This window comes from Diceros bicornis (genome assembly GCF_020826845.1).
Source record: "Diceros bicornis minor isolate mBicDic1 chromosome 13 unlocalized genomic scaffold, mDicBic1.mat.cur SUPER_13_unloc_1, whole genome shotgun sequence".
NCBI lineage: Eukaryota > Metazoa > Chordata > Mammalia > Perissodactyla > Rhinocerotidae > Diceros > Diceros bicornis.
The window spans coordinates 8,071,293-8,089,036 of NW_026690866.1; positions in this window are offsets into that span (position 1 = coordinate 8,071,293).

The window sequence follows — 17,744 nt, forward strand, 5'->3', positions numbered from 1 at the left end:
ATATGATCCTAATACCTAAAAGGAAGAGTTTTTCTGCACAGAGTATGTTCACGGAATGGATGTTGGAGATATTCTCTCCCAGATGCAGTGAAATGTTTAATAGATCTCAGAGGAAAATCCTCCTCAGAGATACTTGCATGCTGAGTTCAGCAAACATTTTCTTGCATGTCTTGGGAGAGAGAGCCTGAGTGAAGGTCGTTAACTGCAAAGAGGGAAAAGGCAATTTGCAAGAAGATTCTATATACATGCAAGGATGAGATTTTTCTCCACATTTGACTTTCATTTTATGGATGTTATAGATACTCTCCTCTAGCTGCAGTGAAACTGAAAAACCTCTCATATGAAGATGTAACCTATGATATTGACCACCTGTGTTAATCAATAGTGTTCATCATAATATGCTACTCAGACCCCGAAAGCAGATTGAACTGCAGTAATTAAAAGACTCTTCTCAAGATGATCCTAAACACCTACAAGCAGGAGTTGCTCTGAACAGTCAACTTTTATTGAATGGATGGTAATGATCATCTGCACCACCTGTAGTGATAGTTGGAAAGCTGTCATAGCACACTGTTCCTACAGCTACTTTCAAACTTGTTTGAGCAGTGGTGAGTTGTCTTTCGGTTGGGAAGAGAGCCTCAGTGCAGGCAATGAGCGACAAAGAGGAAAAGGCACTTTAACATATCCTAAAATGCTATCTTTAAGAATTGCTCACCACAGAATAGGTTCATGGAATGGATGTTAGAGTAATACTCGCCCCACTGCAGTGGAAAGTTTAAAAGCTCTCAGAGGCAGATCCTCCTGTAAAGTACTTGGAAGCAGAGGTCAGCAAGAACTTTCTTGCTTTACATGGGGAAGAATTCCTGATTGAAGGTAGTTAACTGCAATGTTGATAAAGGCAATTATCAGGATAGTCGTATACAGATAGAAGCAAGAAATTTTATACATACTGGACTTTCGTATTATGGATGTTATAGATACACTCTCCCAGTGTTACTGAAATTTTAAATCCTCTCATATGAAGATGTTACTATCAGATACTGGCAAACTGTGATAAGCAATAGTGGTCATCATGATATGCTAGTGAGACCCTGAATACAGATTGAACTGCAGTGTAAAGCCACTTAAGAACATGGTCATAAACGCTTACAAGAGGAGGTTTTCTTCATGGTGTACTTTCATTGAATGGATGTGATACAGCTTCTTTCCGAGCTGTGGTGAAAATTGGAAACTCCCCTAGGAAGGTGTTCCCAACAGCCACTGGCAATGTAGGTTTAGCAGGGGTGTTTTCCTTTATATCAGGTAGGAAACCTGAGTGCATGCAATCAAGTGCAAAGATAAAAGGCACTTTACAATATGATCCTAAAAAGCTAAAAGGAAGTGTTTTCCTCCACAGAGAACTTACATGGAATGGATGTTACAGATATTCTCTTGCAGCTGCAGTACAAGTTTACAAGCTCTCAAAGGAGGATCCTGCTTAAAGCTCCCTACCAGCTGAGTTCAGCAAGTAGTTTCTTGCCTTACATAGGAGAGAGAGCCTGAATGACGGTTGTTAACTACAATGATGGAAAAGGAAATTTGCAGGAGGATCCTATAGACATACCAGCAAGAGATTTTCTGCACACTTGACTTTCATTTTATGAATGTTGCAGATACTCTCTCCCAGCTGTAGTGATAAGTTTAAAAGCCCTCCAAGGAAGGGCTGACTTACAGCTACAGGGCTGTTGGGTTCAGAACGGGTGTTCTTTCATTATATTTGAGGGAAAGCCTGAGTGCAGGCCATGAAGATCAATGATTGAAAAGTTCACTCATCAAGATGATCCTCAACAACTAAAATGAGTTTTTTTCCACCGTGTATGTTATTTCAATGGATGTTATAGATACTTTCTCCCAGCAGTAGTGAAGGATCAAAGCTCTCATGGGAAGATCTTACTTACAGCTAATGGCAACCTTTGCTCAGTAAGAACATTCTCTCCTATAATGTGAGAGAAAGCCTGAGTAAATGTCGTGAGCTGCAATGTTTGAAAAAGTACTTTTCAGTGCAGATGCTAAACAGGTACAAGCAAGGGTTTTTCTCCACACTGTGCTTTTCATATATGCATATTAGAGATATTCTCTTCCTTGTGTAGTGAAAAATTTAGGCCCTCTCATAGGATGATGCTCCCTAACAGCTACTGGCCAACCAAGCTCAACAAGCACATTCTTTTGTTCCATGTAAGAGAAAGCCCGAATGAAAGAAGTAAATTGCAACCTTTGAAAAGGGACTTTTCAAGACGATCATAAACAGATAATAAAAGGAGTTTTTCTTCACAATGTACTTTCATTGAATGGATGTTACAGATATGCTGTACCAGTTGTAGTGAAAAGTATAAAAGGTCTCGTTAGAGTATATTCCCTACAGCTACTGGCAAGCTGAATTCAGCAGAAGTGCTCTTTCGATACATTGGATAGAAACCTGAGTGTAGACTATTAACAGGTTATGTGTGATATCAGTCATGTGTCCTTTGTGAGATTGCTCATTTATGTGTGTAATCACACCCATTGTTATCAGTTACATCACATCAATAGTGTGACATCACTCCCACTGCTATCTGTGAGATCAGTGACGTGTAAATTGTGACATCACTCCCACTGTGTGCATGTGATATCACACCCAATGTTATGTGTGATGTGACACACTTGTTTATGGGTGACATCACAGCCCTTTGTGTGTGCCAACATCCTCATTGCGTGTCACATCCCATCAATTGTGAGTGACATCAACCTTAATTGTCATATGATATCAAACCACTATTATGTGTGGTGTCACTCCCAGTATTATGTATGACATCACACCACTTGATTGTGACATCACTCTGATAGTGTGTTTGACATCATGCCAACAGTGTGTGACATCGCTCACATTTTGTGTGTGACATCATTCCAATCGTTATGTGTGACATCACACCCATTTTGAGACATCACACACTTTGAGCAGGATAAAACTAGGTTAGACTGTCACATCTCTCGAATTGTGTGATATCACTCCCGTTGTGTGAGGGCAGTCATATTGTTAACTTTAATATGACATCCACAGTTTTGTATGAAATCACTCCCAGGTTTCTGTGAAGTATCTCACATTTTACTCTGATTTATATCCCTATTGTGTGTTTTATGTAACTCTCATTGTTATGTATGAATTCACACTCCTTTTCCTTAGAGATACCACTCCAAATGTCCATGACATCACCAGGTTGGTGTGTACTTTCACACACTTTGTGTGTCTGATGTCACTCAATGTCTGTCTGACATCACACCAACGGTTTATGTGTGATAGTGCTCACATTTGTGTGTGAAAACACACCCATTGGTATGTCTGACACCATTCACATTTTTGTGACATAATTCACATTTTTATGTATGACATCACACCTATTGTGTGTGTGACAACATTCACATATGTTGACATCACACCGATTGTGTGTGACATCACTTGAATTTACCATATGAAATGGCTATTGTTAAGTGTCATGTCACTCCCAATATTTTGTGTGATGTCACATTAATTCTCGAGGACATCACTCTATTAGTGTTGTGACATCACTCGCATGGTGTTTCTGTGACTTCACTCATATATTTTGGGTGACATCTTTCTGTTATGTGTGATATCACACCTGTTGTGTTGTTTGACATCCGACCAATAGTGTGACATCACTCCCACATATGTGTGACGTCAGTCACATGTCCTTTGTGGTATTACTCACATGTTTATGTGTGACCTCAGTCTCATTATGTGTGACATCACATCAATAGTGTGACATCACACCCGCTATGTGTGACATCAGTGACATGTCCCTAGTGACATAATTCACATTTTAAAGGGTGACATCACTCTCATTGTGTGCATGTGATATCACTCCCACTATTTTGCGTGACGTGACCACATGCTTCTTGGTGACATCAAATCAATTGTTTGGGTGTGACAACACCCTCATTGTGTGTCACACCACAACATTTGTGTGTGACATCAACCTTAATTCCCGTATGATATACCAACCATTATTATGTGTGGTGTCACTCCCAGTATTACGTATGACATCACACCAGTTGAGTGTGCCATCACTCTGATAGTGTTTGACATCCTTCCAATGGAGTGTGACGTGGTTCACATTTTGTGTCTGACATTACTCCAATCGTTGTATGGGACATCACACCCATTTTGGGACATCACAAAACATGAGTGTGCTAACAATAAGATAGACGGTCACATCTCTCAAATTGTGTAATATCACTCCCATTGTGTGTGATGGCAGTCATATTCTTAACTGTGATGTGACACCCACTGTTATGTATGAAGTCACTTCCAGGTTTCTGTGAAATCTCTCACATTTTACTCTGACATATCGCACTGGTGTGTTTTGTGTAACTCTCATTGCTATGTGTGAATCTTCACTCATTTTCCTTAGAGACACCACTCCTGTTGTCTGTGACATCACCAGGTTGGTGTGAGCCTTCACACTCATTGTGTGTCTGACATCACACCAATGGTGTACTTTTGACAGGGCTCACATTTGTGATTGAAAACATACCCAATGATATGTGTGACACCGTTCACTTTTTTGTGGCATAAGACAAGACACTTTTTCATGTATGACATCACACCTATTATGAGTGTGACAACATTCACAGATGTTGACATCACACCAATTGCGTGTGACATGAATGCAATTTAGCATATGAAATTGCTATTATGTGTGATGTTACTACTAATATTCTCTGTGACGTCACACTAATTCTTGAGGACATCACTCTACTATTGTTGTGCGATCACTCTCATGGTGTTTCTGTGACTTCACTCATATATTTGGAGTGACATCTCTCTGTTATTTGAGACAACATGCCTGTTGTTTTTATGACATCACAAAATAGTGTGACATCACTGACACACATGTGTGACATTAGTCACGAGTCCTCTGCTGTATTACTCACCTGTTTCTGTGTGACATCACTCACATTATGTGTGACATCATGTGAATTGTGTGACAACACTCTCACTGCTATGTGTGACATCGTCATGTCCCTTTTGACACAACTCACCTTTTATCGTGTGACATCACTCCCATTGTGTGCATGGGATATCACACCCATTGTTATGCCTGACATGACACACACGGTTATGGGTGACATCACACCACTTGTGTGTGTGACAACATCCTCATCTTGTGTCACATCACATCAATTGCGTGTGACATCAACCTTAATTAGGATATGATATCCCAACTGTCGTTATGTTGGTGTCACTCCCAGTATTATGTATGACATCACACCAATTGAGTGTGGCATTACTCTGATAGTGTGTTTGACATCACTCCAACGTCGTGCTTGCGACATCATTCACATTTTGTGTGTGACATCACTGCAATTGTTATGTGTGACATCACCCCCTTTTTTGGACATCGCACACCTTGATTATGGTAACACTAGGATAGCCAGTCACATCTCACATATTGTGTGATATAACCCCATTGCATGTGACGGCAGTCATATTATTCAGTGTTATGTGACATTTGCTCTTTTTTTTTAAATTTTTTCTTTATTGCAGTAACATTGGTTTACAACATTGTAAAAATTTCAGGTGTACATCACTACACCTCCACTTCTGCACAGATTACATCATGTTCACCACCAAAACACCAACTAAAACCCATCACCACACACATGTACCGAACCATCACCTTCACCCCCCTCACTCCCCCCTCCCCCCTGGCAACCACCAATCCAATCTCTGTCCCTATCTGTTTGTTTATTGTTGTTATTATCTATTACTTAACGAAGGAAATCATACGGTATTTGACCTTCTCCCTCTGACTTATTTCACTTTGTATTATACCCTCAATGTCCATCCATGTTGTCACAAATGGCTGGATTTCATCGTTTCTTATGGCTAAGTAGTATTGCATTGTGTATATATACCACAGCTTCTTTATCCATTTGTCCCTTGATGGGCACTTAGGTTGCTTCCAAGTCTTGGCTATTGTCAATAACGCTGCAATGAACACAGGGGTGCATGTACTTTTACAAATTGGTGTTTTCAAGTTCTTTGGATAAATACCCAACAGTGGAATAGCTGGATCATATGGTAGTTCTAACCTTGATTTTTTGAGGAATCTCCATACAGTTTTCCATAGTGGCTGGACCAGTTTGCACTCCCACCAGCAGTATATGAGAGTACCCTTCTCTCCACAGCCTCTCCAACACATGTTGTTTCCTGTCTTGTTAATTATAGCCATTCTGACAGGCGTGAGGTGATATCTCATTGTAGTTTTGATTTGCATTTCCCTGATAGTTCGTGATTTTGAACATCTTTTCATGTGTCTGTTGGCCATCTGTATATCTTTTTTGGAGAAATGTCTGTTCAGGTCTTTTGCCCATTTTTTAATTGGGTTGGTAGTTTTTTGTTGTTGAGATGCATGAGTTCTTTATATATTTTGGAGATTAACCCCTTATCAGATGTATGGTTTGCAAATATCTTCTCCCAAATGTTAGGTTGTCTTTTCGTTTTGTTGATGGTTTCCTTTGCTGTGCAGAAGCTTTTTAGTTTGATGTAGTCCCATTTGTTTATTTTTTCTATTGTTTCTCTTGCCCGGTCAGACATGGCGTTTGAAAAGATGTTGCTAAGACCGATGTTGAAGAGCGTACTGCCTATGTTTTCTTCTAGAAGTTTCACAGTTTTAGGTCTTACATTCAAGTCTTTAATCCATTTGGAGTTAATTTTTGTGTACGGTGTAAAGTAAGGGTCTACTTTCATTTTTTTGCATGTGGCTGTCCAGTTTTCTCAACACCATTTGTTGAAGAGACTTTCTTTTCCCCATTGTATGTTCTTGGCTCCTTTGTCAAAGATTAGCTGTCCATAGATATGTGGGTTTATTTTTGGGCTTCCGATTCTATTCCATTGATCTGTGTGTCTGTTTTTGTGCCAGTACCATGCTGTTTTGGTTACCATAGCTTTGTAGTATATTTTGAAATCAGGGAGTGTGATACATCCAGCTTTGTTCTTTTTTCTCAGGATTCTTTTAGCTATTCGGGGTCTTTTATTGTTCCACAAAAATTTTAGGATTCTTTGTTCTATTTCTGTGAAAAATGTTGTTGGAACTTTGATAGGGATTGCATTGAATCTATAGATGGCTTTAGGAACTATGGACATGTTAACTATGTTAATTCTTCCAATCCAAGAACACGGAATATCTTTCTATTTCTTTGTGTCTTCTTCAATTTCTTTCAGCAATGTTTTATAGTTTTCAGTGTACAGATCTTTCACCTATTTGGTTAAGTTTATTCCTAGGTATTTTATTCTTTTTGTTGCAATTGTAAATGGGATGGTATTCTTACTTTCTCTTTCTGCTACTTCGTTGTTAGTGTACAGAAATGCAACTGATTTTTGTATGTTGATTTTGTATCCTGCAACTTTACCGTATTCGTTTATTACTTCTAAAAGTTTTTTGGATGATTCCTTAGGGTTTTCTATATGTAAAATCATGTCATCTGCAAATAGTGAGAGTTTCACTTCTTCCTTTCCAATTTGGATTCCTTTTATTTCTTTCCCTTGCCTGATTGCTCTGGCTAGGACTTCCAGTACTATGTTAAATAGGAGTGGTGACAGTGGGCATCCTTGTCTGGTTCCTGTTCTTAGAGGGATAGCTTTCAGTTTTTCACCATTGAGGATGATATTAGCTGTGGGTTTCTCATATATGGTCTTTATTATGTTGAGGTACTTTCCTTCTATACCCATTTTATTCAGAGTTTTTATCATAAATGGATGCTGTATCTTGTCAAATGCTTTCTCTGCATCTATTGAAATGATCATGTGATTTTTATTCTTCATTTTATTAATGTGGTGTATTACGTTCATTGATTTACGAATGTTAAACCATCCCTGCATACCTGGAATAAATCCCACTTGATCATGGTGTATAATCTTTTTAACGTATTGTTGTATGTGATTTGCTAGTATTTTGTTGAGGATTTTTGCATCGATGTTCATCAGTGATATTGGCCTGTAACTTTCTTTTTTGTGTGTTGTCCTTGTCTGGTTTTGGTATCAGGGTAGTGTCAGCTTCGTAGAACGAGTTAGGGAGCTTCCCCCCCTCCTCAATTTTTTGGAAGAGTTTGAGAAGGATAGGTATTAAGTCTTCTTTGAATCTGTGGTAGAATTCACCAGGAAAGCCATCTGGTCCTGGACTTTTATTCTTGGGGAGGTTTTTGATTACTGTTTCGATCTCCTTACTGGTGATTGGCCTATTCAAATTCTCTACTTCTTCTTGTTCCAGTTTTGGAAGGTTGTATGATTCTAAGAATTTATCTATTTCTTCCAGATTGTCGAATTGGTTGGCATATAGCTTTTCATAGTATTTCTTATCATCTTTTGTATTTCTGAGATGTCTGTTGTAACCTCTCCTCTTTCATTTCTGATTTTACTTATTTGTGCCTTCTCTCTTTTTTTCTTGGTGAGTCTAGCTAAAGGTTTGTCAATTTTGTTGATCTTTTCAAAGAACCAGCTCTTGGTTTTATTAATGTTTTCTATTGTTTTTTTGGTCTCTATTTCATTTATTTCTGCTCTGGTTTTTATTATTTCCCTTCTTCTACTGATTTGGGGCTTTGTTTGTTCTTCTTTTTCCAGTTCCTTTAGGTGCCTTGTTAGAGTGTTTATTTGAGATTTTTCTTGTTTGTTGAGATAGGCCTGTATCGCTATAAACTTCCCTCTTAGAACCGCTTTTGCTGTATCCCATAAATTCTGGCATGTCGTATTTTCATTTTCATTTGTCTCCAGGTATTTTTTGAATTCTTCTTTGATTTCTTCGTTAACCCAGTCGTTGTTCAGTAGCATTTTGTTTCATCTCCACATATTTGTGTTTTTTCTTATTTTCTTCCTATAGTTGATTTCTAGTTTCATATCGTTGTGGTCAGAAAAGATGGTTGGTATTATTTCAATCTTCTTAAATTTATGGAGACTTGTTTTGTGGCCTAATATGTGATCAATCCTGGAGAATGTTCCATGTGCATTTGAAAAGAACATGTATTCTTCGGTTTTTGGATGGAATGCTCTGTGTATATCTACTAGGTCCATCTGTTCTAGTGTGTCATTTAATGCCAATGTTTCCTTATTGATCTTCTGTTTGGGTGATCTATCCATTGGTGTAAGTGGAGTGTTAAAGTCCTCTACTATTATTGTGTTACTGTCTATTTCTGTTTTTATGTCTGTTAATAATTGCTTTATATATTTAGGTGCACCTACATTGGGTGCGTAGATATTTACAAGTGTTATATCCTCTTGTTGGAGTGTTCCCTTGATCATTGTGTAATGCCCTTCTTTGTCTCTTTTTACAGTTTTTGTTTTAAAGTCTATTTTATCTGATATGAGTACTGCTACCCCAGCTTTCTTTTCAACGCCATTTGCGTGAAGCATCTTTTTCCATCCCTTCACTTTCAGTTTGTGAGTGTCTTTAGGTCTGAAGTGTGTCTCTTGTATGCAACATATATATGGGTTTTGTTTTTTTATCCAGTCAGCCACCCTATGCTTTTTAATTGAAGCATTTAGTCCATTGACGTTTAAAGTCGCTATTGATAAGTATGTACTTACTGCCATTTTTTAACTTTTTTTTTCTCAGTGTTTTAGTAGACCTTCTCTGTTCCTTTCTTCTTCTATACAGAATTGATGGTCATTTTAGTTTAACCTCTGTCTGCAAGCTGTACTCTTTAACTCCCCTCCTCCCTCCTTTTATGTTTTTGATATCATATCTAACCTCTTTTTTGTTCTTTTGTATCCATTACCCTTTTATCATGGAAATAGATAATTTTTCCTATTTGTGGTCTTCTCTTTTCCCCTTAAATCAGTCCCTTTAACATTTCTTGTAGCACTGGTTTCTTGGTGACAAATTCCTTTAATTATTGCTTGTCTGGGAAGTTTTTGATCTCTCCTTCCATTTTGAGTGATAGGTAGAGTATTCTTGGCTGTAAGTTTTTTCCTTTTAGCACTTTAACTATATCATGCCATTCTCTTCTAGCCTGTAAGTTTTCTGCTGAGAAGTCAGCTGATAGCCTTATGGGGTTTCCTTTGTAAGTAACTTGACATTCTCTTGCGGCTTTTAGGATTCTCTCTTTATCTTTAATTCTGGACATTTTGATTATGATGTGTCTTGGTGTGGGTCTCTTTGGGTTTATCTTGTTTGGGGCTCTCTGTGCTTCCTGTACCTGGATGTCTGTTCCCTTCCTTAGGTTAGGGAAGTTTTCATCTATTATTTCTTGAAATAGATTCTCTGCCCCCTTGTCTCGCTCTACTCCTTCCGGGACACCTATAACACGGATGTTAGTGCGCTTGATGTTGTCCCAGATGTCCCTTAGACTGTCCTCACTCTTTTTAATTCTTTTTTCTTTTACCTGTTCACCTTGGGTAATTTCTTCTAGTCTTTCACCCAGCTCACAGATCCGTTCTTCTGTATCCTCTACTCTGCTTTTGAGTCCCTCTAATGAATTTTTCATTTCCAGTATTGTATTCTTCATTTCTGATTCGTTCTTTTTTATATCATCCATTTCTTTGTTGCCATTCTCATTGAGTTCATCTATTCTTCTCCCCAGATCAGTGAGCATCCTTAACACTCTTAGTTTGAACTCTCTGTCGGGTAGGTTGCTCATTTCTGTTTCACTTAATTCCTTTTCTGGGGTTTTGTCCTGTTCCCTTACTTGGAATGTATTCTTTTGTCTCCTCATTTTGCCTCTTTCCCTGTGCTTGTGTCTACGTATTAGGTAGGTCAGCTACGTCTCCTGTTCTTGGATATGTGACCTTATGTAAGTGATGCCTTAAGAGGCTTCCAATGTGCTTCCCTCAGTTCTCAATGTTCCAGGGGTGACCCCTATGTGGGCTACGTGTGTCCTTCTGTTGTGGCCTGTTTGCTCTCCCTGTAGGCACCCAGGGAGGCCAAGTTATGCTCCTGGTCAGGTGTTGTAATGCTGAGCTGCTTGTAGTTGTTGTGGGCCGTTCAGTCTCTTTATGAGGTGTGGGGAGCCCCAGCACAGTTGGCTGCAAGTTCTAATACAACATTTGTGTTGCAGTATATCTTTTAAGTGAGTAGGCCCCCAGCATGGCAGGTTGTTAGGCTCAGGGCCTTACAGTTGCTGTACGCCTCTAGCCTGTTAGGTCTCTTGTCAGCTCTCTGAGGATTGCAGATGGGTGGGGCTAGCCTCAGGCATAGGAGCACCCAATTGCTTCAGGCTTTGGAAGGTGGGGCAAACCCCCTATGTGGGTCTTTGAGAAGCACAAGTCTTCTGCAACTGACAAGCTCTGCTGCCCACAGGTCCACACACACAGTCAACACAGTCCTGCCCCGTGTGCGCACCCTGACCTCCCCAAGCGGACCCAGTCTCTCCACAGCGGGAGCCCCACACACTCCACCACCGCCCCACACTCTCCACCCGCTCCTTGTGCACAACCTGCCACACTAAAGTCGGCTCAGTTGCCAGGCTACAGAGAATCCAGTCACCAATCTATGCAGGCCCACAAGTTGCCTGAGGGCTTGTTGTTGGGTGGGACCAGTCTCTAGGGTGGGCTGCCTGCCCTGGCTGAGCTGGATTAAATCGGTGCTCTAGCGGGTGGGGCAGACCCTGGGCTAGCAGGTCCCAGGGAGAACTCCAATTGCCTCTGTGTCAGCACGCCCACACCAGGCCACAACCATGGCCGCCGCCAATGTCCCAGTCCCTGGAGAGGTCTCACCCCTCACCGAGATGCACTCAGGGCCTATTAGGTGAGTCTCTTTTCACCACAGTACTGTGCACCTTTCTTTCTGGTGATTTTAGGATGCTTTCTGAAATGGGTGAGTTTGCGCATGGGCCCTTTAAGAGCCGGTTTTAGTTTCTTTGTGAACCAGGTTTTCTGGGGGTGCTCCCCAATGTTTTAGTAGCAGGCACAGTCAGATATTATGCCGCTGGTCTTGATTGTGCTGGGTCCACAAAATGCCCACAGCGGGGACGCTCCCCGGCTCAGGGTCCCGCGCCTTCAGGGAGGTTGCGTACCTGTGAGCTGCTCCCGGCGGCTGTGAAGCTGGTGGCTTGTGAAGGCGGCGTTTTTCCTCTCCAGAAGGGAGTCTCTACCTCTTCCACCTCAGTGAGGATTGTCCGTTGTTGCAGGAGTTCCTCTTATCCAGTTTTCAGTTCTGTCTCAGGGGTAATTTTTCCACGAGTAGTTGTAAATTGGCTGTGTCCACGGGAGGAGGTGAATTCCGAGTCTGCTTACGCCGCCATCTTGACTTCTCTCTCCGTGACATCTGCTCTTATGTATGAAATAACACCTAGGTGTCTGTGAAATCTCTCACATTTTACTCTGACTTAAATCCCACATGTGTGTATTGTGTAACTCTCATTATATGTGAATTCACACTCATTTTCCTGAGAGACACCACCCCCATTGTCTGTGACTTCACCAGGTTGGTGCGTGCCTTCACACACATTGCGTGTCTGACATCACTCAATGTGTGTGTGACATCACACCAATGGTGTATGTGTGACAAGGCTCACATTTGTGTGTGAAAACACACACATTGATATGTGTGACACCATTCACCTGTTTTGTGACATAATTCACATTTTTATGTATGACATCATACCTATTGTGTGTGACAACTTTCACATATGTTGAAATCAAACCAATTGTGTGTGGGTTAGGGTTAGTGTTAACATTAGGTTTAGAGTTTTGGTTAGGGTTAAGGTTAGGGATAGAACTAGGGTTAGGGTTAAGGCTAGGGCTGGGTCTAAGGTGAGGGTTAGGTTTAGCGTTTAGGTTTAGGGCTATGTTAATAGCCCTAGCTAGGTTAGGGTATGTTTAGGTTTAGGGCTAAGGCTAGGGTGAGGGCTAGGTTTAGGGTTATTGCCAGGGTTACGGATAGGTCTAGGGTGTGGGTTAGGGCTATGATTAGAGTTAGGTTTAGTGTTAGGTTTAGGGCTAGTGTTAGTATTAGGGTTAGGGCTGGGGTTAGGGTGAGGGTGAGGGTTAGAGTTAGGGTTACTGCTAGGGCTAGGCTTATGGCTAAGTTTAGTGTCATGGTTAGGGTTAGTGTTAGGGTTAGGGTTAATGTTACAGCTGGGGTATGTCCAGGGACAGGATTAGGATTAGATTTAGTGCTAGGTTTAGGTCTAGGGATACTGTTAGCTCTAGACTTAGAGTGAGGGCTAGTGTTAGGTCTAGAGCTAAGGCTAGGCCCTGTGTTCTGGCTAGGGTTACAGTGGTAACCCTATGGTTAGGGCTAGGTCTAGGTCAAGGTCTAGGGCTAACATTAGGGCTAGGTTTAGAGTTAGGTTGAGGGCTATGGTTAATGTTAAGTTTATGTTTAGGGTTAGTCCTAGTGTTGGGGTCAAGGTTAGGGTTCTTGTTAGTGATCAGATTCAGGTTTATGTTCGGGTAAGGGTTTGGGTTCGTGTTTGGTTTCTGGTTCGGTGAGGTTTAGGGTTAGGCTTATGGGTTAGGGTCAGTTTTAGGGTTAGAGTGAGGGTTAAAGTTAGGATTAGGATTAAGTCTGTGCTATGGTTAGGGTTAGGTTACAGATTAGGGTTAGGATTAGCGTTAGCTTTAAGGTTATGTTAGTGATAGCACTAGGGCTAGGGTTAGGGTTAGGTTTATGGATAGGATTTGGGTTAGCGTTAGGATTAATACTCCGTTTAGGGTTAGGGTTACACATAGTGGTAGGTATTGGTTTTGGGCTACAGTTCGGTTTAGTGTTAGTGTTATGGCTAGGGCTAGATTGAGCATTAGGGTTAGTGCCATGGTTCAGGTTAGGGCTAGGGTTAGGGTTAGAGTTAAGTCTAGGTCTAGCGTTATGGTTAGGGCTATGGCTAGGATCATGGTTCGGTTTAGGGTCATGGTTTGTGTTAGACTTAGTGGCAGGGGTACTGTTAGGTTTAGGGTTAAAGATTGGGTTATTGGTTGGGAATGGGAGAGATCGGTTTAGGGTCATGGTTAGGGTTAGGATTAGCAATAGTGTTGTGGCTACGGTTAGGGATAAGGTTAGTGTTAGAGTTAGGGTTAGGGCCAGGGCTCGGGTTAGAACTGGGGTTAGACTTAGGGCTAGGGATAGGTCTGTGGTTAGGGTTAGTGTTAGGGCTAGTGTAAGGGTCCGGTCTAGGGCTGGGTTAGAATTAGATCTAGGACAAGTGTTAAGGTTAGCGTTACACTTAAGGTTAGGGTTTGGCATAGGGCTAGGTTTAGGCTTAGGGTTGTTTTAGGCTTAGGTTTGGAATATGGGTAGCGGTTTTGGTTGGGGTTGGGGATAGGGTTATTGTTAGGGCTTAGGGTTGGGTTAGGAACAGAGTTCTGGTTAGTCTTAGGGCTCGGCTTAGGGCTAGGGTTAGGGCTAGGGTTAGAGTTATGCTTGGGGTAGCTTTAGTGTTTGGGTGAGGGTCAGGTGTATGGTTAGCGTTAGGATTAGGTTTTGGAAAAGGCTTAGGTTTAGGTCTAGGGTTAGAGCTAAGGTTAGGTTTAGGGTTAGAGTTCAGTTAGGTTTATGGCTATGGTTAGTGTTAGGGCTAGGTTTAGTTCTAGGATGCTGGTTAGGGCTAGGGCTGTGGCTGGCTTTAGGAGTATGGCTATGGCTAGGATTAGGGTTAGTGTTAGGGTTAATGTCATGTGCGTTAAAGTTTGGGTTATGGGTAGGGTCAGGGTTAACTTTAGGGTTATGTGTAAGGTTAGGTTTGTATTTAGGGTAAGCATGGGGCTGGCCCCATGGCTTAGCAGTTATGTGCGTGGGATCTGCTGTTGGCGACCCAGCTTTGGATCCCGGGTGCACACCGACACACTGCATCTCCGGCCATGCTGATGCCGTGTCCCACATACAGCAACTAGAAGGATGTGCAGCTATAACATACAACTATCTAATGTGGCTTTGGGGGAAACAAATAGGGTAAGCGTTAAGGTGACGGGTAGGAGTAGCAGTAGAGTTAGAGGTAAGTTTAGAGTTGGGTTAGCGTTAGGGTTATGGTTGGGGTAGTGTTAGGGTTTGGTTTAGGGCTACTGTTAGTGTTAGCATTAAGGTTAGGGCTAGGGCTAGGGTTAGGGCTAGAGTTAGGCTTAGGGTTAGGGGTAGGGTTAAGGTTAGCACTAGGTCTAGGGCTAAGGCTAGTGTTAGTGTTAGTTCTAGGGCTAGGTCTAGGGTTACTGTTAGGGTTAGAGTATGGGTTAGGGCTAGGCATAGGGTTAGGGTGAGGGTTAGGGTTAAGGCTATGTTTAGGGTTAGGGTTAGGTTTAGAGCTATATTTATGTCTGTGGTTTGGTTAGGGTTAGGACTAGGTCTTGTGTTGGGGTTAGGGCTAGGGCTATGATTAAGGCATGGTTAGCATTAGGGTTAGGGCTACTGTTGGGTTAGAGTTAGGGTTAGGGTTGTGGTTAGGGTCAGGTCTACGGCTAGGGTAGAATTTACGCCTATGGCTAGGATTATGGTTAGATTTATGGTTACAGTTACGGTTATGGTTAGTGGTAGGTCTCGGGTTAGGCTCAGGTCTCTGTCTAGGGTTTGAGTTAGCCCTAGGTCTATGTCTAGGTTTAGTGTCAGTGTTAGGTTTAGGGTTAGTACTAGAGCTACATTTAGGTTTAGGTTTAGGGGAAGGGTTAGAGTTACATCTAGGGTTAGGATAGGGTTAGAGTTAGGGCTAGGGTTAGGGTTCGATCTATGGTTATGGTTAAGGTTATGGTTGTGTTAGGTTTAGATTTAGTGCTAGATTTACGGGGAGGTCTAGCGTTAGGGTTACTGTTAGGACAAGGGTTAGGGTTAGGGCTAGGTTTAGGCCTTGGATTAGCCTTAGGTTTAACCTTAGGGTTTGGGTTATGTTTATAGCTACAGTTAGGGTTAAGTCTAGAGTTAGCATTACAGTTAGGGTTAGGGCTAGGGCTGGTCTTTGGTTTAGGGTTAGGGCTAGAGTTCGGATTACAGTAGGGTTAGAGTTAGTTTTGGGCTAGGGTTAGGACTAGAGCTAGAGCTAGGGCTATCATTAGGGTTACAACTAAGTTAGGGATAGTGTTAAGGCTAGGGCTATGCTTAGGATAAAGGCTAGGGTTAGGATTAATGTTATGGTTATGGTTAGGGATTGTTTAGGTTTTCAGTTAAGTGTAGGGGTAGAGGTAGCATAAGGGTTAAGTTAGGATTAGGGCTGGTGTAGTGGTAAGAGTTGGGTTAGGGTGAGAGTTAGAGGAGTGGTAGGCTTAGGGGTAGAGTGAGGGTTGGGTTAGGGTTAGCGTTACGATGAGTGTTACGGCTGGTGGTAGCATGAGAGTTAGCGTTAGGGCTAGAGTTAGGGTTAGGGCTAGGATTATGCTGAGGGCTAGGGTTGGGCCTAGCATTAGGAGTAGGGTTAAGAATAGGGCTAGGATTAGGGTTATGGTTAACGTTATGGGTAGGGGCAATTTTAGGGCTACAGCTAGGGTTAGTGGTAGGTTAAGGTTACATTTAGGGTTAGGGTTTGTGTTAGGTATAGGTTTAGGTTTAGTGTCAGGTTTAGGGCTAGTATCATGGTTAAAAGTAAGATTAGGACTAGGGTTAGAGTTAGGGTTTGGACATGGGCTAGTGTTGGCATTAGGGTTAGGGCTAGGATTAGGGCAGAGTTAACATTAGGGTTAGGGTTAGTGATGGGTGATGGTTAGTGTTGGGTGATGGTTATTGTTAGCGTCAGGGTCACCTCTAGGCTAGGGTTGGGGTTAGGCCTAGAGCTAGAATTAGAGTTAGGATTAGTTTTTGGTTTAGGGTTAGTCCTAGAGCTAGAGTTAGGTTTACTTTTAGTGGTAGAGTTAGTGTTAGAGGTAAGTTTAGTTTAGGGGTAGGGCTAGGGCAATTGCTGGGGCTTGGTTTTTGTTAGGGATATTATTACGTTTAGTCTTAGGGATCAAACTAAGGTTATGGTTGTGGCTTAGACTAGGGTAAGTGTTAGGGTCAAGGATAGCCTAGGGCTGAGTTAGAGTTAGGGTTAATGTTAGGCTTAGGAGAATGGGTAGGGTTGGGGTTAGAGATGGTTTAAGGTTAGGTTTAGAGGTAGTTTTAGAGTTAGCGTTAGTGATAGGGCTAGTGTTAGGGTTACGGTTAGAGCCAGGGCTATGGACAGAGTTAGGGTTAACGTTAGTGCTAGGACTAGATCTAGATTTATGATTAGGGTTAGAGTTAGGGTTAGAGTTAGGGTTAGTGTTAGGGTTTGAGCTATGGTTAGGGCTAGGGCTAAGTTTAGGGTCAGATTTAGGGCTAGGATTTGTGTTGGGTTAGGGCTAGCATTGAGGGTTAGGGTTAGGGATATGGTTAGGGTTAGAGTCAGGTGTAAAGGTAGAGTTTGGCATAGGGTAGTGTTAGGGTTTGTGTTATGGTTAGGACTAGTGTTAGGCTTAAAGGTAGGGCTAGGGCTAGGGCTAGGGCTAGAGTTAGGGTTAGTGTTAGGGTTAGTGTTAAGTCTAGCACTAGCGTGAGGGTAGGATTAGGGCTAGAATTAAGGTAAGATTAGGAGTTGGTAGGGTAAGGATTTGCTTTAGGGTTAGGTGTAGTGCAGGGTCACGGTTAGGGCTAAGTTTAAGGTTAAGGGTAGGGTTAGTGTTAGGGGTATGGGGATGGGTTTATAGTGGGTAATGGGGATGGCTTTTTAGTGTTTGGTTTGGTTCAGGGTTAGCATTAGTGTTTGTGCTAGGGTTATGGATATGTTAATGTTAGGGTTAAGGTCTGGGCCATGGCTAGGGTTAAGGGTAGGTCTAGATTTAT